The sequence below is a fragment of the Choloepus didactylus genome, chromosome 21 (genome assembly GCF_015220235.1).
Source record: "Choloepus didactylus isolate mChoDid1 chromosome 21, mChoDid1.pri, whole genome shotgun sequence".
Lineage (NCBI taxonomy): Eukaryota > Metazoa > Chordata > Mammalia > Pilosa > Megalonychidae > Choloepus > Choloepus didactylus.
In genome coordinates, this window is record NC_051327.1 from 2,059,619 (window position 1) to 2,083,457 (window position 23,839).

Here is a 23,839-nt window from a genome sequence, read left to right on the forward strand (position 1 = left end):
TCTTTGTCTCCACACTAACCCCTGGGCAGTCAAGCATATCTGTGGTTTCAGCTGTCACCCCAAATCACTAATAGTTCCCAGATGTCTAGCTCAAGTTTCTACCTCCTCATTGACATCAGATCCATATTTCAAACTGTCAGTGGATATCCCTACCTGGAAGTTCTACTGTTACATCAAGTTATTAAATGCTTAGAATGGAAACCAGTCTTCCCAACCCTTTTCTCCCCTTCTGGTCTTTTGTTTGAAAGCACCTACCTAGACTCCAGTCTTTTTTCTAAAGACCACATCTTGCCCTCTCCTGCTTCACATTGGGCCCTCATATTTTCTTGAAAAGTAATGGCAGTAGCCTACCTGCCTCCCAATTCTCATCCATTTTAGTTGTCACCACCATAATTCTCTTTCTTACAAATCTGAGCACTTGATCACCTGCAAAATTCTGAATGTTTCCTAATGCCTACAGGATCGAATTCAAATTGTTTATGCTGGTGTCCAGTGCTTTTCTGTAAATCTGCCTACTGGTGTCATTTGCCAAGAGTAGCAAGTCCTCTTGGGCTTTGATAATGCCACTTTTTTTTTTTCATATCCTTTTGACTATACATGCAGTTAATCCATCTTCCTGTATCTCTCCAATGAATTGACGACTGGGCTCAAATGCTTCCTCATCCATCAGCCACTCTCGCATAAGTGGGCAGTGGAGATAGGAAGTATTGGAAAATGGAAAATGTAGCTTAATTAACCAAAATAAAAGTACATCTTACCCATTAAAGATGAAATAATGGAAATTGAGAGCTGACAAAATAGAAAAATAAGGCAATATTCTAAAATACAAATAGTACTTGACTGCTACAATGTTGACAAATCACAAATTATTTAATATGGAGTATATTTACCCACCCCAAAGAGTATAAACATCTATTAACTAGCTGCTACTGCTGGTTTTTGTTTTTTAACTAAGAAAACTTTTGGGTAGAGGTTTCTGGAATGCTAGCCAAGGTTTTATTTTCTGGGAAAGAGTACAACCTGATGTTCTTCACCCAGAAAGAAGGAGCCAAACAGGGCAAGACAGGAAGTGTTCTCAGATAAAACAAGCCAAACCTTTCATTCTCTAGTTGAGGCACCGAAGGTACGCAGTTGTCATCACACAGTCAGAGCTTGAATGAGAAGATGCAGGCCTTTTGATCCCCTGCTTCAGTTTATTGCCAATTATACCATGTGTCTTCTGAGAAAACTTGTATTTAAAAAAGTACAAACATTATGCTCCTTTGAATTTTATTCTTGAGAAGAATACAGACTTCATCCCACTTCTAAAGGTAATACTAGAACTTAAAATGTTGAAACTCAAATAGCATAATGTAATGCTACAGCCCTCAGATACCCAGGCTTTTAAATTTAGAGATTGTTTCCGAAGATCCAACAGTTTGAAATAATTAAATCAACCCTGAAGTGTATTTAGCTTCACAGCTGCCTCTAGCCAACTGTGTGACCTGGGGCAAGTAATTTATCCTGTTTCAGGATCCTTTCTCGTAAAATAGAGATGGTGATAAAAGCACTACCTCATAGTGCTTTTGAGAATTAAATGAATTTATATGTATGTAATAGGATTGTTTTGAGAATTAAATGAATTTATATGTATGTAATATGACTACAATGCTGACTGGCACCTAGTAAGTGAAAGGTGAGTCTTGGTAATTTGCTATTAGCTTGTGCACCTCCCTTCCACAGCCTGAATAGGCTTAACTTGCCCGAAGCTATTTTTAAATTACCTCATAAAATAAAAATCTAAAGCACATATTCAAAATTTTGGAGAAGTTCGAATTAATACTGAGGCAGTAAATGTCAAGGATAGGATAAGATTTTTGTGGTAGTTGGAAACTACCCTCCCAAATCTAGTCCCTAATGAGGAATTCTAGCCACTAAATTTAGTCAAAGGAAAACAAGAATCCATAATTGATGTAGAAAGTAGTAAGAATGAACATACCTCTATAAAGACATTTATTCAATTAAATTTTGCAAACAAAGGTATATTCAGACTAAACGTTCACACCAAAATCTGAAGCATTTTTTTTTAATATTGAAAGACAAATTGCAGTCTAGTTTGCAGACTACAGCAATTTATTCAGGACAATGAAGTTTTGGTGCAGCAAAAGAAAGCAGATCGCATGCAAGGACAGGGGTTCTAGGGATGACAAACCGTTTTAAAAAAAATTTTAGTTTTATTGAGATACATTCACATACCATACAGCCATCCAAGGAGTTCAGTCAGTTCACAGTACCATCATATAGTTGTGCATTCATCACCCCCATCTATTTTTTGAACATTTTCCTTGTACCAGGAAAAGTGAAAATAAGAATAAAAAAAAAAAAGTAAAAAAGAACACCTAAGTCATCCACGGTTGCTGCAAAGGAGAGGCTAGACGCCTCCCTATAATTGTGCCTAAGAGCCTCCTCCCGAATGCCTCTTTGTTGCTCAGATGTGGCCCTCTCTCTGGCTAAGCCAACTTGAAAGGTGAAATCACTGCCCTCCCCCCTATGTGGGATCAGACACCCAGGGAAGTGAATCTCCCTGGCAACGTGGAATATGACTCTCGGGAAGGAATGTAGACCTGGCATCGTGGGACGGAGAACATCTTCTTGACCAAAAGGGGGATGTGAAAGGAAATGAAATAAGCTTCAGTGGCAGAGAGATTCCAAAAGGAGCCGAGAGGTCACTCTGGTGGGCACTCTTATGCGCAATTTAGACAACCCTTTTTAGGTTCTAAAGAATTGGGGTAGCTGGTGGTGGATACCTGAAACTATCAAACTACAACCCAGAACCCATGAATCTCGAAGACAACTGTATAAAAATGTAGCTTATGAGGGGTGACAATGGGATTGGGAAAGCCATAAGGACCACACTCCACTTTGTCTAGTTTATGGATGGATGAGTAGAAAAATAGGGGAAGGAAACAAACAAACAAACAGACAAAGGTACCCAGTGTTCTTTTTTACTTCAATTGCTCTTTTTCACTCTAATTATTATTCTTGTTATTTTTGTGTGTGTGCTAATGAAGGTGTCAGGGATTGATTTAGGTGATGAATGTACAACTATGTAATGGTACTGTGAACAATCGAATGTACGATTTGTTTTGTATGGCTGTGTGGTATGTGAATATATCTCAATAAAATGAAGATTAAAAAAAAAAAAAAAGAACACCTAAATCATCCACCCCTGCCACCCTATTCTTCATCCAGTCTTTTGTCCCCATTTTTCTACTCATCCATCCATACACTGGATAAAGGGAGTGTTATCCACAAAGCTTTCACAATCATGCTGTCACCCTGTATAAGCTACATTGCTATACAATCGTCTTCGAGAGTCAAGGCTACTGGGTTGGAGTTTGATAATTTCAGATATTTTCTTCTAACTATTCCAAAGCATTACAACTTAGAAAAGGTTATGTAGTGCATAAGAATGCCCACCAGAGTGACCTCACAGCTCCATTTGGAATCTCTCAGCCACTGAAACTTTATTTTGTTTCATTTTGCAAGAAGATGTTCTCAATCCCACGATGCCAGGTCCAGGTTCATCCCCGGGGGTCATATCCTGCGTTGTCAGGGAAATTTATACCCAAGAACCCACGTAGCAGGGAGGGCAATGAGTTCACTTGCCTAGTTGGCTTAGCTAGAGAGAGAGGGCCACATCTGAGAAACAAAGAGATTCTCAGAGGGAGACTCAGAAACAGTTATAAGCAGGTGTAGCCTCTCTGCAGTAACAAGCTTCATAAGGGCAAGTTCCTGATTGAGGGCTCGGCACATCAAACTGCCAGTCTTCAATGTTTGAGAACATAAGCAACAATCCAGGTGAGGAAGCCCAACACCTCTGCATTTTCCCCCAGCTCCTCAGGGGGGCCCTGCATATATATTTTTATTGTCTGTCCAAATTACTTTGGGTTGTGACACTATTTCACACTAACTTATGCAAACCTACGAGGTCTCACTTCTTATTAAAAGTCCCATGTAATTATGGTATTTGAACAAACTGTACAAGTTAGATTGTTTAGGAAATACAGATTTTGCACCAACTAAACATCTCTTCCCTTGGTCTCACATGGAATTTGAAGTTTTAAAATGCATTCGGTATTGTCCTTTACCCTTTGGCCCAATTTGCCCTAGTCCTAACCACATCTACTTCATTCATATCTCTAGTTGAAGTCTGGACGCTTTCAGCTTTTTAAACAGTTGCTATATGTGCTAATACTGACATTCATATCTGCCAAATTCTAGCTCTGAGTTTCAGGTGTCACACAGATACCCATTCCAGAAAGCAATCAGGTTATACACAAAGGGATCAGCATCTCAAAGTTTGGAGATAGCCATTGCAATTCAGAAATATATGTGACTGCTGTAAGAACTTACAATCTAGGGACCATTACAATAAGCGTTCCCCTGATAAGCTGTGCTCTAAGGTTCAAATCTGAGTTTACACAGTCCATATTGGTGAGGCATTATAGTGTTTGCCTTTGTTTCTGGTGTAGTTCACTGAAAATGCTGTCTACAGGATCCATTCACCTCATTGAGTGTCTCACAGCTTCACTCCTGGTAGTTGCTCAAAATTCCATCGTATGCACACACAACAGTTCACCATTCTGTTCCGCAGTCCATATACCCTTAGGCCACCTCTACCCATTGTAAAACATGCATATTCTCTCCATAAACACCAGTGTGAAAATGTCCATTCATGTCCCTGCTCTGCGATCCTCCAAGTAAATGCCCCCTAATGAGTTTACAGGACCTTAAGGCACTCACATACTTAGCTTCGTGTGGAACCACCCCACTGTCCTCCAGAAAGGCTATACCATTCTGCCTCCTAACCAACAGTAAATACGTACATCCCTCTCCTTGTTTTCACCAGGACTTCTATCCGTTTATATTATTCCGTACAATTTTATAGAACTGTATTCAAATATCATAATTATCCACAGTGTACAATCCGTTGTTCACAGTATCATCGTACAGTTGTGCATTTATCGCCACAGTCAGCACTTCAACATACTGATTACTATGAAAAAAAATTTATTTTTAAATGAATAACAAAAATAATAAAAAGAAAAATAAAATATCCTACAATACAATAGTAGACAACACCACTACCAAGAATCCCGTATCCTTCCCTTGTATCCCCCTCTCATACACATTTAGTTTTTGTATATTGCTTTTGTTACATTTAATGGAAGCATATCACAATATTACTGTTGACCATAGACTCCAGTTTGCTTTGCCCTTTCCAACACTGCCTGGTTGACATTCATTTGTTCTCCCACATGCAAGAAGTTTTATATTTGTACATTTATTCATGATCATTGACCGCTACAGTTTTTGCTAAGTTAAACAGTCCCAGTCTTTATCTTCTATCTTTACCTCAGGTGTCATTCTTGCCCCTAGCCCACCTCTTTCAGCTTTACTCACAGACATCTTTGTTCAGTGTAGTTACAATATTGTGCTACCACCAGACAGTATTATGCTATTTCTGGATCTATACAGTCAATGAACATTCTGTAGTCCTTTAGCATGAAAAGCTGAATTTCTACCTTCTTTCTATCTCCTGGTGGCCTGTGTTATCAGCTTTTTTTTTTTAATTGTGATTTTTTTTTTGAGATTGTTCACATACCATACAACTATCCAAGGATCCAAAGTGTACAATCAGTTGTCCATGGTACCATTATACAGCTGTGCATCCATCACCACAATAAATTTTTTTTCAATTTTTAGAACATTTTCATTACTCCAGAAAAAAAATTAAGACCAAAAAAAAAAAAAAAAAACTCAAATCCTCCCATACCCCTAATTTCCATTATTGATTCATAGTTTTGGTATAGTGCATTTGTTACTGTTGATGAAAAAATGTTAAAATGTTAAAATACTACTAAATGTAGTATATCGTTTGCAATAGGTATATATATTTTTTCCTATATGCCCCTCTATTATTAACTTCTAGTTATAGTGTCATACATTTGTTCTAGTTCATGAGAGAGATTTCTAATATTTGTGCAGTTAATCACAGACATTGTCCACCACAAGATTCACTGTTTTATACATACCCATTTTTTGACCTTCAGCTTTCCTTCTGGTGACATACGTGACTCTTAGCTTACCCTTTCCATCACATTCACACACCATTCAGCACTGTTAGTTATTCTCACAGCATGCTACCATCACCTCTGTCCATTTCCAAACGTTTAAGTTCACCCTAGTTTGAACATTCTGCTCATAATAAGCTACTGCTCCCCATTCCTCAGCCTTGTTCTCTATCCTGGTAACTTATATTTCATGGCTTTGAGTTTACGTATTATAATTAGTTCATATCAGTGAGACCCTGCAGTATTTGTCCTTATGTGTCTGTCTTATTTCACTCAATATAGTGCCCTCAAGATTTCTTCATCAACCCATTTTTTTTAAGACGGTTTTGTTCACACACCATACATTCTGTCCTAAGTAAACAATCTGTTCCCTGTATAGTCACGTATTTATGTACTCAGCACCATCGCCACTATCTATATAAGGATATCTCCATTTCTTCCACAAAGAAGGAGGAAGAGTCAAAGAAGGTAGACAAAAGAAAAAGAAAAAAAGAGAAAGGAAAAAAAAAACATGACAGCTAGAAAGTGGAAAGATAGCACTAAACTAAAGAATAAAGAGTCATCACCAATGCCAGGAGTCCCATACCCTTCCCCTATTCCCCCACCCCCCCCAATATGCATTTAGCTTTGGTATATTGCCTTTGCTATATTAAAGGAAGCATAATCCAATGTTTCTGTTAATTATAGTCTCTAGTTTGTCTTGATACTTCCCCCCCAATCCCACCCTGTTTTTAACACCTTACAATGTTGACATTCATTTGATCTACCTCATGTAAAAACATATTTGTACCTTTTATTACAATCATTGAGCACCCTAGGTTTCACTGAGTTATACAGTCCTGGTCTTCATGTTGTCACTCAGCTCCCTAAGACCCTGCTGTATTTTTCCATTCTTTTCACCATCTGTTCTTTTGTGTGTATGAATTCAAATGTCTTGTTTTACAATTCATTGATGCTTTATTCTACCTGTTCAAATCTGCTGTTGTATCCCTCCATTGTGTTTTTTGTCTCCATTATGCCCTTCATTCCCATACAAACCATTTTAATATATATATAAAAGGAAGTTTGCTTGACTCCTGATTGGTCAGGGTTTGTCTGTCCTTCAAGGGCAGATGTACCAAAGTTGGGCTTTAATGTGTATTTGTTTGAACATAGTGAACCAGGGGCTTGATTGGCTATCTGCAGCAGCTGCCTTGGGGATTTCAAATTTCAAAAGATATCAAGAGGGAGTTCAATGAATAAGTAGGACATGGGTTTTTTGGCTCTGAGGGGCCCACAGAACTTTCTCTATATGTCAATTTATAGACAATTGTTTCAGCTAAAAGATTAGCTTTAAAGGCAGCAGCGTATAAACACAATACACTGTACAACACACATTTTCTAGGAATGCAATTAATCACAATAATAGCTCGAGAAAAACCATATGATAATCTCATTAGATTTATAAAAGGCATTTTATTTCACTATTTATTACTAATAAAATCAAACAGCTAGTCTCATGTTTGATATGTATTAGAGATAATACAGATTAGGAAGATAATACAGATTATTGAAGCAGATTAGGAGCCATACTAGTAACATGCTGAAAGAACTATCAAAAAAAATGTTAAAATGTTTTGAAAAGAAGTCAAAATGTCATTTGCAGTTAACATCTATATGAAAAAACCCAAAGGAATCAAGTAAATATTAGAACTAATAAGAATTAGTAAGATATCTGTTTACAAAATAAAATACTTGTTTTCTGTGTATCAGTTTTAACCAGCTATATTTTGGCGGGGTGGGGAGGGTGGTGGTGGTCGGGGGAGATGACTGCATCCGTAGTTTATTCCTGGGAATAAATGTTAAGAAATGTAGAAGACCTATATTGCAGAAAATCTTTCCAGGGCCTGCCCACTCCCTGCACTCCTCCCTCTGTCCTCAGAGTCCTGCCCCTCACCCTGCTGCTAGGTTCCACGTTGCTGGTCCTGGTTTCCATGTTAGTGACACATGGCTGTTTCCTTTAGTCATGGTCAATTGAATGAAGAGTGGAGAGCTGAACCAGAGTCTCTTTCGCAAAAATGGTGTATTGGGTCACAAAAGCCTCAGTTGTTGTTGGAGGCTAGAGTGGAAGGTGACAGGCTGAAATTTGTTGGGTTTGCCACAATAGAAGCAGAGAATTATTGAAGCAGAGAAAGCCTGACTTGCAAGAGAAACAAAGCAGATATACTGAAAGAAGCAGAGACCAAAGACCGTGCAGACTTAGGGAGAAAGAGGAATTGCTGTTGGTGGCCTTTTAGTTGTGTTGCAGCTCCTCTTGAGGCCTGGCCTTTGCCTTTGAGACCCTATGAAAGTGGCTTAAACACAGAGCTTTATTTGCTCATGTAGAAGAAGGCCAGAGGTAGTTACTCCAGAACTGGTATTCGCATCACATAGCAATTAGGGACGCAATCTCCAACCCGCCCTTGTATCACCATCCAGGGATAGACTCATCAACCTCATGTCACAAAATGATGGCTTTTGCTCCAGACATCCCATCTATATTCAAAGCCACAGGAAGGAAGGGAAGAAGGAATAAAAGAAAATTACCTTCTTTGAAGAGTTCCTGGACATTTCACATGAAGATTTTGAATCATATGAATGTCTTGTCTTTTCTATTCAAAAACTTAACATTGAGCATGAAAAGTAAGCTATATTTTAGTCTAGAAATTTCTTTCCTAATCTTTGTTATTTCCTTTCTTCTGCTTGCTTTGAGCTTAGTTTGCTCTTCTTTTTCTAGTATATTAGAGTAGAATCTTACATTATTGATTAAAAAAACCTTTCTTTTCTAATATACACATTTAAAGCTATAAACTTCTCTCTAAGCATTGTTTTTGCTGGATCCCGTACCATTTTCAAGGTTGTTGTAGGTTTTCAGAAAAATCATGAAGATCACCCCATAATTTTTTTTTTTTGGCTTAAACAACAGGAATTTATTGGCTCACAGTTTTGACACTAAAAGAAGTCTCAAATCAAGATAACTACACGACTTGCTTTCTTCTGGATTCTGTACATTCTTTTGCTGGCTGCTAGCAATCTCTGGGGTTCCTTGGTTTAAATCCCTGCTACCCACCACATAATCCCATAAATTTTGATGTTTCCATTTTAATTTACTTCAAAATGTTTTCTAATTTCACTTGTGATTTCTTGTTTGACCAATGAATTATTTAGAAATGTGTTAACGTCCAAATATTTGTGTATTTTTCAGATTCCTTTCTATTGTTGATTTCTAATTTAATTCCATGTTATGAGAACATTGCATGATTTAAATGCTTTTTAAATTTATTTAGACTTCTTTTATGACCTAGCATTGGTCTCTCCTGGAGAATGTCCCATGTGTTCTTGAAAGAATGTATATCTACAGTCATTGGGTGGAGAGTTCTGTATATGTTAGTTAAGTTGTTTGATAATGTTGTTGAAGTCTTCCAACTCCTTCCTGATTTTCTATCTAGTTGTTCTACCAGTTATTGAAAGGAAAGTATTTAAGTCCTCTACAATTATCATTGACTTGTCTATTTTTTTTTCATTCAGTTCTTTTAATGAATTTTGGGGCTCTGATTTTAGATGCATATACATTTAAAAGTTTTAGGTCTTCCTGATATATTGAAACTTTCCTCATTATTAAATGTCCCTCTTTCTCAGTAGCAACACTCTTGTCTTAAAATCTATTTTGTTTGATATAAATATTGCCTCTCCAGCTTGCTTTTTTTAAAATCAGTTTCATTAACACACCATACACTCCATCCTAAGTGTATAATCAATGGCTCTTTCTATAATCACATAGTTATGCATTTACCACTATAGTCAGTATGAGAACATTCTCATTTTTTCTGAAGAAAAAAAATCCCATACTCCTTTTATCCCCCTATTACTGACATTTAGTTTTGGTATAGTGCCTTTGTTATAATTATTGGATAATATTACATGTTACTGTTAACTATAGATCTTAGTTTGTATTAATTGTATTTTTTCCATATACTATCCTATTTTTAACATCTTTTAATAGTGACCTACGTTGGTTCTAATTCATGGAAGAACTTTCTTATATTTACACAATTAACCACCATCATTGTCCTCTCTAGGTTTTGCTAAGTTATACAGTCCCAGTTTTTATCCTGTAGCTTTCCTTCTAGTGACATACATGACTCTAGCCTTCCTCTTTCAACCATACTCACACCCAGCTTTGTTCATTTATACTCACAACACCGTGCCAACATCAGACAGCATTGTGCTATCCATTTCAGGACCTTTACAATCAATCTTATTGAACATTCTGTACTCCTTAAGCATTGATGCCCAATCTCTGCCCTCTTTCTGTCTCCTAAAAACCTGTGCTCTTGAATTTAACTCCCAGAATTTGCTCATTTTGGTTAGATAATATTAGTGAGACCAGAAGCAGGGCAAGATGGTGGCATAGAGAGGTATGGAATTTAGTCAGTCATCTAGAGCAACTAGTAGATAGCCGGGAACAACTAGTAAATAGTCTGGAACAACTGTTGGGGGACATCCGTGACTGAACACACATCGTACATCAGCCTGGAATGGGTGGAGCAGCTGAGACCACAGCATAGAACTGTAAGTGGAGCTCCCCAAACTGTGGAGCTGGCGCCCCTCCCCCACTGTCATAGCAGGCTGAGTTGTAACAATTCCCTGTGGAAAAAAGAAGCAGGTTACCTGGAGCGAGGGAAAGTAACTGAAACGAGCTCCAATTGCGTTTTTATTTTTAAATTCAGTTTTATTGAGATATATTCACATACCACACAATCATCCATGGTGTACAGTACCGTCATATAGTTGTACATTCATCACCCCAATCTATTTTTTTAACATTTTCCTTACACCAGAAAGAATCAGAATAAGATTTTTACTTAAAAGTAAAAAAGAACAACCAAATCATCCCCCCCATCTCACCCTATTTTTCATTTAGTTTTTGTCCCCATTCAGGGTGCCCCTGAATATATATTTTTATTCTCCACCCAAATTACTTTGTGATGTGTTGCTGTTTCACTCTAACATATACAGACCTACCATATCTTGCTTCCTATTCAAAGTTCCATGTAATTGTGGTGTTTGAACAAACTGACTATAGAAGTTATATTGTTTAGAAAATATAGATCCTACACCAAATAAACATCTCTTCCCTTGGTTTCACGTGGAAGTTGAAGTTTTAACACACAATCAGTTTCAAGCTTTACCCTTTGGCATGATTTGCCCTAGTCTTAACCAGATCTGCTTCATGCATATCTCTAATTGAAGTCTGGGCTCTTTTTCAGCTTTTTTTTTTTAATAGTTGCATTATGCATTAATACTGACATTCATATCTGCCGAGCTCTAGCTCTGAGTTTCAGGTGTCACACAGATACCCAATGTTCCAGAAACCAATCAGATTATACACCAAGGGATCAACATCTCAGAGTTTGGAGATAGCCATTACAATTCAGGAATAGATTTGACTGCTGTAAAAGCTTTCAATCTAGGGACCATTACAATAATCTCTTCCCTGTTAGGCTGTGCTCTAAGATTCAATTCTGAGTTTACACATTGTAATTAGTCCATATTGGTGAGGTATTATAGTGTTTGCCTTTGTTTCTGGCGTACTTCACTCAAAATGCTGTCTACAGGATCCATTCATCTCCTTGTATGTCTCACAACTTCACTCCTCCTAGTTGCTCAGTATTCTATTGTATGCATACACCACAGTTTACCATTCTGTTCCTCAGTCAGTGTACCCTTAGGCCACCTCCACCCACTGCAAATCATGAATACTGCCTCCATAAACACCAATGTGCAAATGTCCATTCACGTCTCTGCTCTCAGATCTTCCAAGTACATACCCCATGATGAAGTTGCAGGACCTTATGGCCCCCACATACTTAGCTTCTAGTGGAACCACCACAGTGACCTCCAGAAAGGCTACACCCTTCTGCCTCCTCATCAACAGTTAATAGGTACATCCTTCTCTCCATGATTTCTCCAGCACTTTTACCCCAATTTATATTTTTCCTACAATTTTATAGAGATACATTCACATAACATATAATTATCCACAGTGTACAATCAGTTGTTCTCAGTACCGTCATATAGTTGTACATTTATCACCACAGTCAGCACTTGAACATATTGATTACTATGACAAAGTTGTTTTTTTTTCTTTTTTTTTGGTGAATAATAGAAAAGATAATAAAAAGAAAAAGTGTCCTACAATACAATATAAGAGTAAGGATAGAAAACAACACCAATGCCAAGAATCCCATATCCCTCCCTTATATCCCCCTCTCATACTCATTTAACTTTGGTATATTGCCTTTGTTACCTTTACTGGAAGCATATTACAATGTTAGTGTTCACCATAGACTCCAGTTTGCTTTATGTTTTTTCCCAAATACCATCCCTTTTTCAACACTCTGCATGGTTGACATTCATTTGTTGCAGTTTTAATTAACAAATTTAGACTACTGAATACAAGCTACAAGCATAAATAAACCCAGAGCAAGCAGGAAAGGAACCAGAGGTTCCTCCCAGTAGGGAGGAGACAGGGCTGACAGAAAAAAAAAAAAAAAAACATAAATAATTAAAAACAGAGACTTTTGGAGACAGCTGAGCTCAGAATACTGGAAAACGGCTGTGTCCCAAGAAAACAAGCACAGAGAACCGGGTACTAATACTAATTGACTGGAGAAACTGGGGGGCTTGGGACTGGCTCTGAAAAGGGGCTCTCTCTCTTTTCCATTTTTTTTCCTCTCATTCTAAGTATCTCATTAGAGAAAGCCTCAGGCATTTTCAGTTGTCAGTGCTAACTCAGACAAGGGTGAAGTTAACAGAGTCAGAGAGACAAAGGAGGAATTCAGGTTTAGAAGATAACTCCCCAAAGGGTGTATTTCCCTAAGAAAAGGGGGATGGGGCCCAGCTCATGTGGCTGCTGTCCCTCAGAGAATTCAGACACCAGGGTCTGGGGGGTGGGGGAACAGAAACAACTTAAGCTTGGTTTCTGACACCCTCGGACCCTGGTCAGGACAACGTACACTGAGAATTAAAAGGACCACACCTCTTTACACCAGTGGGGAGCGCAGGCTGACAAGTGCCACCAGCTGGGTAGGATAGGAAAGGCCCCACAGGAAAGTCTCACAATCTACTGGGTCTCACCCTCAGGGAAACCTGATACTGAATACAGCCTCCTCCTAACACCTGGGCCATCTGCTCTTGGAAAATCTGGGGTAATCAAGGAAACCAGATGTTTAGACAACAAAAACTTATGAGTCACATTAGGAAAAATGAAGATATGGACCAGTCAAAGGAACAGACTTACACTTCAACTGAGATACAGGAATTGAAACAACTGATTAATCAAACAAATCACCTAAATGAATTCAAAAATCTAATCAATGTATTGAGGGAAGATATGGCAAAAGAGATGAAGGATATAAAGAAGATATTAGGCAAATATAAGGAAGAACTTGAAAGTTTGAAAAAAAAAACAGCAGAACTTATGGGAATGAAAGGCATAATACATGATATGAAAAATTAAATGGAGAGCCATGGTCTCGGGTGCCAGCTACACCATGGCTGCTGTCATTATGGCCCATTACAAGGCCACTGACTCGAAGCATGAGCAGTTCTGGAAATACTTGGAGAAGTTGGGGGTGCTAGACATGTTGACCAAGGTATTGGTAGACCTATATAAAGAACCAGAAAAACCTAACAGTGCTTTGGATTTTTTAAAGCATCACTTAGGAGCTGCTACCCCAGAAAATCCAGAAATAGAACTGCTATGCCTAAAAGTGGCAGAAATGAAAGAGAAAATATGAAGCTATTGTAGAAAAGAAAATAAAAAACTGAAAATAAAGCTTTCTCATTATGAACCACCTCAGGAGGAGAAGCATGCTGAATAGGTTTCTTCTCAGTTGAAAAGACACTGAAAATGGTTTTGTATGACTTGAATAGTTTGTATGGTATATAATCTTTTCTGAACAGATGCTATAGAACTCTTTTAATACATTAAATTCACTTATACTTTAATTGTTATAAATACATAGAATCACCAATAAAAGCTCAATATAAAGCAGGAGAATCTGAAGTAAATCCTGAAAAATATCTAAACAGCTATCGAAATAGTTTTCATTACTTTAAAAGAGGTCTGATTAGTAATGATGGTACTGGTTATATTTTAGCCAAGGAAGTTTAACATGGAGCTATTCCGTAGTTTAGGACAGGAAATGAGCACAGGCATAGTCATTCTTGAAAATGAAGATGACACTGTTTATATTCCCTGTTGGCAGCTGGAAAGATCTGTGTGGTACACGATGCATTTGCACAGGTTCCCATGAATCCTCTGCTCTTGTTTATATAATGCAGAATGAATAACTCTTCTTAGCCGTCACTTTGCCTTAGATAACCATGTGTGTGCCAGTTTGAACTCTGACACCATGTTTCCATTCTATGCACTCATGTCCTATCTGATAAAGTTGCCTTGCTTTGCTCTGTGCTTCAGTGGGTCCTAGTTGGCATTGGCCTTTCTGTGTTAATTGTTTTTCAATTTGCTCTAACAGCAGTTATCCTGATTGTAAATTAGATAACTTTAAACAGGATCACATTGTTCCCCTGCCTTACCCTTAGGAAAACTGCTTAGTTGAGCACAGAACAGAAGCAATATAAAATTCTGGGTTCATGCACAGCTGGTATGAGAAGGGGAATGAGCCATATATCATGGAAGATTATAGTTTGTGGGTATAATTATTTAGTGCTTTTTCCCTCGAAGTATTTTTCTAGCCTTGAATTCATTTTATCGTCACTATCCCTGTGAAGTAGGTAGGGCACATATGAAGGGAGGTTAGGTACTGAATTTTTAGGCCAAAGACTGATAAAATAAATAGAAGCCATCTACTAATTATATAACCTTGGCATGTCAGTCACTTTCCTCATCTGTTAAATGAGCAGAGTATCTGTGCTGCATAACTCACAAGGTTGTTGTGAGGGTCAAAGGAGAATATATGTGAAAGACTTGTAAATGGTAAAGCACTAAAAAAAAATACAATGGAGACATACAATAGCAGATTTGAAGAGGCAGAAGAAAAGTTTCATGAACTCGAGGACAAGACATCTGAAATTCTACACACAAAAGAACAGATAGGGAAAAGAATGGGAAAATATGAGCAGCAACTCAGGGAATTGAATGACAACATGAAGCACATGAATGTACATGTCACTGGTGTCCCAGAAGGAGAAGAGAAGGGAAAAGGGGCAGAAACGATAATGGAGGAAATAATCACTGAAAATTTCCCATCTCTTATGAAAGACATAAAATTACAGATCCAAGAAGCACAGCATACCCCAAACTGGATAGACCTATGCCAAGACACTTAGTAAGCAGATTATCAAATGTCACAGGCAGAGAGAATTCTGAAAGCAGCAAGAGAAAAAACAATCCATCACATACAGGGGAAGCTCGATAAGATTATGTGCAGATTTCTCAGTAGAAACCATGGAGGCTAGAAGGAAGTGGTGTGATATATTTAAGATAATGAAACAAAAACCACCAACCAAGGATCCTATATCTGGCAAAACTGTCTTTCAAATATGAGTGAGAGTTTAAAATATTCTCTGACAAACAGATGACAATGACAGAGTTTGTGAACAGGATACCTGCTCTATAGGAAATACTAAAGGGAGCACAACAGACAGATAGGAAAAGGAGTGAGACATTTGGAACACAATTTTGGGTGATGGTAGCACAATAATGTAATACATTGAGCAATGATGACTGTGAGTATGGTTGAAAGAGGAAGGTTAGGGGCACATAGGACACCAGAAGGAAAGATAAAAGATAAAGACTGGGAATGTATAACTTAGTGAAACCTAGAGCAGTCAATGATTGTGATTAAATGAGCAAACATGTTTTTTACATGAGGGAGAAGAAATGAATGTCAACTTTGCCAGGTGTAAAAATGGGGTGATATTGGGGGAAAATACAATCAATGCAAACTAGAGTTAACAGTAACATTGTAATATGCTTCCACTGCTTGTAACAAAGGCAATATACCAAAGCTAAATGTCTATAAATGGAGGATATAAGGGAGGGTTATGGGATTCATGGCATTGGTGGTGGTGGTGTCTGATTTTTTAATTGTAGTTGATTTTAATTTTATTTTTTCTTTTATTGCTTTTTAGTTGTCTTCTTTTTTTTTTTTTTTTTGCATCTTCCTGTTTCTTTGTGGAAGAAATGGAAATGCCCTTATATAGATAGTGGTGGTGAATGCATAACTATGTGATTATACAGGGAACCTTTGATTGTTTACTTGGGATGGACTGTATGGTGTGTGGACTAAAACCATCTAAAAAATAAACAAAGGGATACATGTGCTGGAGAAAATATGGAGAAAGGGATGTACCTAATCACTGTTGGTGGGGAAGTAGAATGGTGCAGCCCATCTGGAGGGCAGTGTGGTGGTTCTACAGGAAGCTAAGCATGGGGTTGCCATATGATCCTGCAACTCGATTATTGGGTATATACTTCGAAGAATTGAAAAGAGGCACAAGAATGGACATTTGCACCATGGGGTTTATGGTGGCAGTATTCACAATCTGCAGTGGATGGAGGTGGCCTAAGGGTACTTTGATTGAAGGGTACATTGTGATGTATACATGCAATGGAATACTGAGCTGCTACAAGAAGTAGTGGAGTTGTGAGGTGAATAGATATTAAGGACAGTATGTTGAGTGAAATAAACCAGAACCAGAAAGAAAGACATTATAATGCCTCACTAATATGGAGTAACTATATAATGTGCAAACTCTGAGAATTGAATCTGAGAGCATAGGTTACCAGGGGAAGACTTATTGTAAAGGTTCCTAGATTGTATGCTTTTACAGCAGTTACATCTTTTTCTGAGTTGTAATGGTTATTTCTAAATTCTGAGATCCTGAGCTCTTTGTGAATAACCTGGCCAGTCCCTGGAACTTTGGGTATCTGTGTGACACCTGAAACTCAGAGTCAGAGTCTGGCAGCTATGAATGTCACCATTACTCCATACAGCAAATGTTAAAGAGTCTGAAAAAAAAAGAGATCAGACTTCAATTAGAGATATGAACAAAATGGACTTGGTTAGGACTAAGGTAAATCAGACTAAAGGGTAAAGGATGATAGTGACGGTGTTTTTAAAACTTCAGTTTCTGTGTGAGACCAAAGGAAGACATATTTATTGGGTGCAAAATCTATATATTTTGTAACACACTATATAATTTAACTTTTATTGTCAGTTTATTCAGATACCATAATTACATGGAATGTTGAGTAGGGAGTGAAATCTGGTTGGCTTGTACAGGTTAGTATGAAGCCCCGATACATCCCAGAGTAATTTGGGCAGAGAATAAAAATGTATTTGTAAAGTCCCCTTGAGGGACTGGGGGAAAATGTTGGAAATATTAAATTTCCCCACCTGGGGAATTAATGATATTCTCACAGATACTGGGGCTATCAATTTAGAAGGCTGAGCCCTCAATCTTTGCACTTGCCCTTATGAAGTTTGTTCCTGCAAAGGAGAGGCTAAGGTCGTGCCCGGGCGTGGGGCAGTGCTGGGCGGCCGAGGCCGCTGTGAGCTCGACGCCGGGACTCTGAGTGACGCGCAGCGCGGCGGGGGCTGGCAACCAGCAGCCGCCGTCCGAGCTCACCAAGCCGGCCATGGCGTTGTCGATGTCACTGAACCGGCTGAAGGAGGAGGACAAAGAGCCCATCATCGAGCTCCTCGTCAACGCTGGCAGTGACGGTGAAAGCATAGGAAACTGCCCCTTCTCTCAGAGGCTCTTCATGATTCTTTGGCTCAAAGGCGTTATGTTTACTGTCACTACTGTTGACCTGAAAAGGAAACCTGCAGACCTGCAGAACTTGGCTCCCGGGACTCACCCAGCATCTATAACTTTCAACAATGAAGTCAAAACGGATGTAAATAAGATTGAGGAATTTCTTGAGGAAGTGTTATGCCCTCCCAAGTATTTAAAACTTTCACCAAAACACCCAGAATCAAGTACTGCTGGAATGGTGCCAATTCTCTGCATATATCAAGAATTGAAGGCCAGCGGCTAATGAAGCACTGGAGAGGGTCTGTTGAAAACACTGCAGAAACTGGATGAATAGCTGAATTCTCCCCTCCCTGAGGAAATTGATGAGAATAGTCTGGAGGATATTAAATTTTCCACACGTAAATTTCTGGATGGCAATGAAATGACATTAGCTGATTGCAACATGCTGCCCAAACTACACATTGTCAAGGTGGTGGCCAAAAAGTATCACAATTTTGATAACCTGAAAGGAATGACTGGCATCTGGAGATATTTAATTAACACTTATAGTAGGGATGAGTTCACCAATACCTGTCCCAGTGACAAGGAGGTTGAAATAGCATACAGTGATGTAGCCAAAAGACTCACCAAGTAAATGGCACTTATGAGAGAGATGTCTTCACATCTTCCTCTAACAGAATATGCTTTTCCTAACAGACTGCCCTTCTTCCTATAAAACAGAAATTTTATTTTGCATGAATATGCAGTTATTCAAGATTAGGATAAAGGATAGACAAGGTAAAGTAGCTGTCTTATAATATACACTCCCAAGCAGTATTATTTTAAAATTCTCTTACCCTGCCTACCCCCCCTCCTGGTATCCCCCTTTCCTCTAATTTGGAGACGTTCCATCACAAACTTTTCAATGCAGAGGTGGTTTGCCACCTTTCCAATACCTCACCATACACTGTGGATAGACGGGAGAACTCTCGAGATGCAGTGTTTAACTGTTAAAGTGGCAGCCATGACTTCATCAGTTTGCCCCCAACTGGTGCATAACGCATGGTACAAGGAGTATTTATGTATTTTTGGAATTTTATAGTAGTTAGTGAAAGTATATGTATCAGAAATATTGTTTCAATTTAGTGTATCCTGGATATGTGCTAAAAGATGTTACCACCAACTAAGAGACCCTTCTACAAATAGTCACTACAGATTTTGCTAATTTGCTTTGTAAATGAATTTTTATTTTTATTTAATAGCATTTATCATTTACACCAGATGTAACATACGATACTATGTAGAAGCTGAAAGTTTGGAGGGAGGGGATAGTAGTCTTAAGATCTTCCTCAAGCATTTTATCCTTAGGTAATTTGCCTAGTGCCATTCATTTGGAATATTATTGCTTTCTTCCAGTTTGTTTTCATTTTTAAAAGCTCCTTTTTTTGGATAAACATAGGTCTATAACTTTGTAGATCTTTCGAGCAACACTACACAGACTAATATTTAGTTGATTTAGCTGTAGCAGTACAATGTTTAGTAATGTAAACTAACATTTATACAGAAATTAACCTATGGAATGTGGGGTGGGTTTGTCAAAATATTAAGTAAAATTTTGTTTCTAAAGCATATTTAATGTAGATAATTTTTGTAAAGAATGGATTATTCATCCTATATTAAAAGCAAGATAAAATATACAGATTATCAATCCCCACCCCCATCCCCCAAATTTATTGTTAGACTTTGGGTAGAGGATCATTCACTCCTTTTGGACTGAAATATTTCTGTGCATTAAAAAATCCATTTAGAAAATATCTTTAGAGTTAAAAAGACAGGAAGCAGGAATGTATTTTTTTTCATGCACATTTTGATGTACATTTGGTGAGTGTGTATTTACTTCAGTTTTGCCTAATCTCAATCAGTGTACTTCCATGAGTTAAGTTTTTTCTATAGCCATGTTGAGAAATAGCACTCTGCATGAATTTTGTTTTTTGTTTTTTGAATTGAAGTCCTATACCAGGAATTATTTCTCTCTTAACAGGGAAGGAGGAACTTAGTGAAAATAAAACAAAAGTTTGCTATTTATTTACTCATTTTTTTTTTTAATGAGCTCTCTAAATACTATTCCAAAGACTGTGGTTGTGACTAAAATACAAATGAGAGGTCGAGAGGTCATTTTTGGTAATTTTTATACCTAACTTGTTTAAGAAGTGCTATTTCTCATAGGTTGTTTTTGAAAAATTTAAGTATATTGCTTTAAAATGTCAATGTTTACCTCCCTTATATATGCAGACACTTAGTAAGCGCTGGCTTTATGGAAGCAGCCAGACTTTTATAAGCATACTCCATTTTTTAAATGTCAATAATTAGGTTGGTATAGAAAGATGATAGAAAAAGCTCCATATTGTATTCACATGGCTCAAGAAGATTCCCTTGTTTTTCCTTTCTTACAACTCTTTATTGCTGATCACAAGTTTTGGCACACATCTTTTTTAAATTAGATATTGCACAATGATTTATCTGGTTCCAGGAAAAGCACTATCAGGCGCTTCACACAGATTATCTATTGAGGAATTACATTTCAGTTGCTTCTGCAGGTGAAAGTGTTACATCTACACCAGCACAGAGGTGGGAGTGATCACTTTTCACCTACTTTTTAAACAGTGGCAACTTAGCATTCGGGTGATGTTGAACCTTGCTGGATAACTTAACGTATAAAAAAGATTTGAGAGAAGGGGTGCCTGTTCTTTCTACTGAATGGTGGACTAAGTGGTGCCAAGTGGAGAACTAATTGAGGAAAGAGCTACATTCCTCAAAATATACTGATGAAAAACACATTGTGAACTCAATTGTGAAGTATTTTCACGTCAGATATTTATTCTCATTGTCTTTTAAAGTCTTTATCCAGTGATTACACTTGGCTGCCCAGCTGGATGACCAAGGAAGGCCTTTGTGCTCATTGTCACACCTGGCTGGTCTAGTGAGACCAACAAAGACAGACTTACTTTTCTTGGTAGAAAGACAGATTTTATTCCTTTATCCGGGAAGTTAGTAAAATGAAATTGAGATTGACAAATGCATAGAAGCTAAGAAGAAGGATGATTTTACAACATGCTATTACCCCATCATATGTTTGTGGAAAGATTATAGCTTAAAAATCCTGGGAGATTTGGGACATAAAAGTTTTCATGGTAATTTTATGTAATGTATGTTGGTGTAAAGGAAATCATCTGATAGTGTTTCTACAACTACCCAATCATTTTCCCCTTTATTCCACTTCATTGAGGAGATGAGAGTATAAATGGGAAGTCTTACCACTTTCTAAGGAATTTTGAGAAATTTTTGTACTTGATAGGTAGAAAACTCTGTGTTTCAGTTATCTTTTTTAAAAAAATGTAGAGGCAGATTTTCTATACAGTTCTGTTTTCTTTTACTAGTATTAATAACTTTGTGATAAAATTCAAATGAGATTTCATTGCTTGGTAACTTTGGCCTTCACAATTTATCTTTAAACCTTTGAGCAACCTATATGTGATTAAGAGATTACTGACATTTATTCTTATAGCAAGCTGATCCACTCAAATTTAGGCATTATTATTTTCTCTCTGTTAGGTTTTAAATCTCTCCAGAGATGCATGTAGAGAGCTTTCATTTCTGTGAGTTAAAAAATCCATTTAGAAAATATCTTAAGAGTTAAAAAGAGGGGAAACAGGAATGTATTTTTTCGTGCACATTTTGATGCACATTTCATTAAATTTATTGATATAAATTTCTTACACTGGTTATAATCATTATTTGATTCAAAGAGAGGAAAGCATTCATTATTCATATACTATATAGGCCTTTTTTTTTTTTTTTAATGGTTAAAATGAGAAATTTTATTATGGTAAATCTCATGATAATGTTGAGAGAAAAAACATGTAGGAATATATAGGCAGTGCAACATTATTTGTACATAGTTTAAGAACATACATAACATTACCATATATTGTGTCATATGACACATACATATGAAATAAAACCTTAAAATGCAAAAACGCATGGGGTTAAGAAAGAGCACATTTAGCATAGCGGTTACCTCCTAAGGTGGGAGAGAAAGGAACAGAAGAGAATGTTTCAACTGTATCTGGCTTTTCGTTATATTATTCTCTATACTTTTCTGTATGTTTGAAATTGTTATATTGCAAAGTCAGTGTTATCACTGGTTACGTTAATATAATCAGCTAAAAAGAAAGAAACAACATTCTAGCAATCCTCTGCTGCCTCACTGCTACTCAATCATGATTTTGGTAATTTTTTAAATAATTAGAAACAGCGACATCCTAGTAGCAATAAATACATTTGGTGCCAAATCTTAGTTTCTAAATACCGTTTTCCATTAAAAGAAACCAGGGTTCCTTGGAAAAATAACTGATTCCAAGGCTGGGGATGGAAAATACAAGATGAGTCTGGAGCACCTTGCTGTACCAGAAAGTATGGACATCTTCAAAGAATGATACAAACAGGTCAAAAAGATACAGGGTCCAGACTGAAATGTTTGCAATGCGAGCATCAAAAGAAGAATTATAGCCAAAAAATTATAACCCATTGAATAAAATAAGAATCCATGAATCCAAACTGATAAAAAGCAGAAAGGAAATCTTCTTTCATTAAAATACTAATAAATGTAGGAGGAATAGTGGAATTAGAAAAATCACCACCTGGTAACCACCATTTCAGGTTAAGACTTCTCAAGGGATGCTTACACCAGCAAGAAAAATGTTGATTTAAAAAAAAAAAAAAAAAAAAAGGATATTTACATAGTCTTAAATTATCTCCTCATAAGATACTTATTAATTTCAAAAGGAAAAATACAATTTCATAGTTGAGAAACCTGGCAGCCACCACATTAACCAATTGACTGCAGTTAATACCACCAAGTTAACAAGTGCCTCCTAACATGATGCACTAAGAAGGGCCCAGCTTCACTTCTGGGAGAGTGCTATGGGTTTTGGCAGCCTGAATCTAATTGTGAAGAAACAGACTAACCCCAACTGAGGAACATTCTACAACAGTGCTGTCTAGCAGAACTTTCTGCCATGATGGAAATGTTCTATATCAACACTGATTAGAATGGTAGCATCCAGCCACAGGCCGCTACTGAGCACTTGAAATGTGCCTAGTGAAACAGAAGAACTGAATTTAAAACTTTATTTAACTTAATCGGTTTAAATTTAAATAGCCACATGAAGCTAATGGCTATCATACCGGAAAGCATAGTTCTATAAAATAATTAGCCTATGATCCACAAAAATGTCAAGGTTATAAAAGACAAAAGAAAACAAAGAGGAGGAACTGTTTCAGATTAAAGGAGATCAAAGAGAAGTGATGACCCAATGTAACATGTAATCCTGGACTGAATCCTGGACAAAGGAAAAAAAAAAGGTTTTCTTTTGCTATAAAGAAATAGTAGGATAACTGGCAAATTTCAATAAAGTTAATAGATTATATCAGACTATACTATTAATGTTAATTTCCTAACTTTACTGTGGCTATGTAAGTTTTTAGGAAACACACTCTGAAGTACTTAGTGATATAGGGACATTATATTTGCAACTTATTTTCAAATAGCTCAGAAAAAAACCTTAAACTAAATGAAGAGAAAATCATAAAGCAAGCTCGGTAAAATGCTACATTTGGGGACTATAAGTGAAGGGTAAGTGGGAGTTCTTTATACAATTTTTGCAACTTCCCATAAGTCTGAAATTTCGCCAAAATAAAAAGTACAAAACATTTTAAAAGCCAAAATATTTTAAAAACATTTAAAAGCAGCTCATGAACTCATACAAACTAAAATTATACTATTATAAGAAGAATAATCAAAGCCACATTAAGTTCTAATCAAATACAGCATACTGAATAGAATGTTTGTATCCATTCCCTCCTGAAGCTTTTCT

The 23,839-nt window shown here is 37.2% G+C and overlaps 2 pseudogenes; both read left to right on the forward strand.

Moving 5' to 3' along the window:
* Window positions 1-13,705: 13,705 nt before the first annotated feature.
* On the forward strand, window positions 13,706-14,020 carry LOC119518194 (annotated as a pseudogene).
* Window positions 14,021-17,805: 3,785 nt separating this feature from the next.
* On the forward strand, window positions 17,806-18,621 carry LOC119518193 (annotated as a pseudogene).
* The last annotated feature ends 5,218 nt before the right edge of the window (window positions 18,622-23,839 follow it).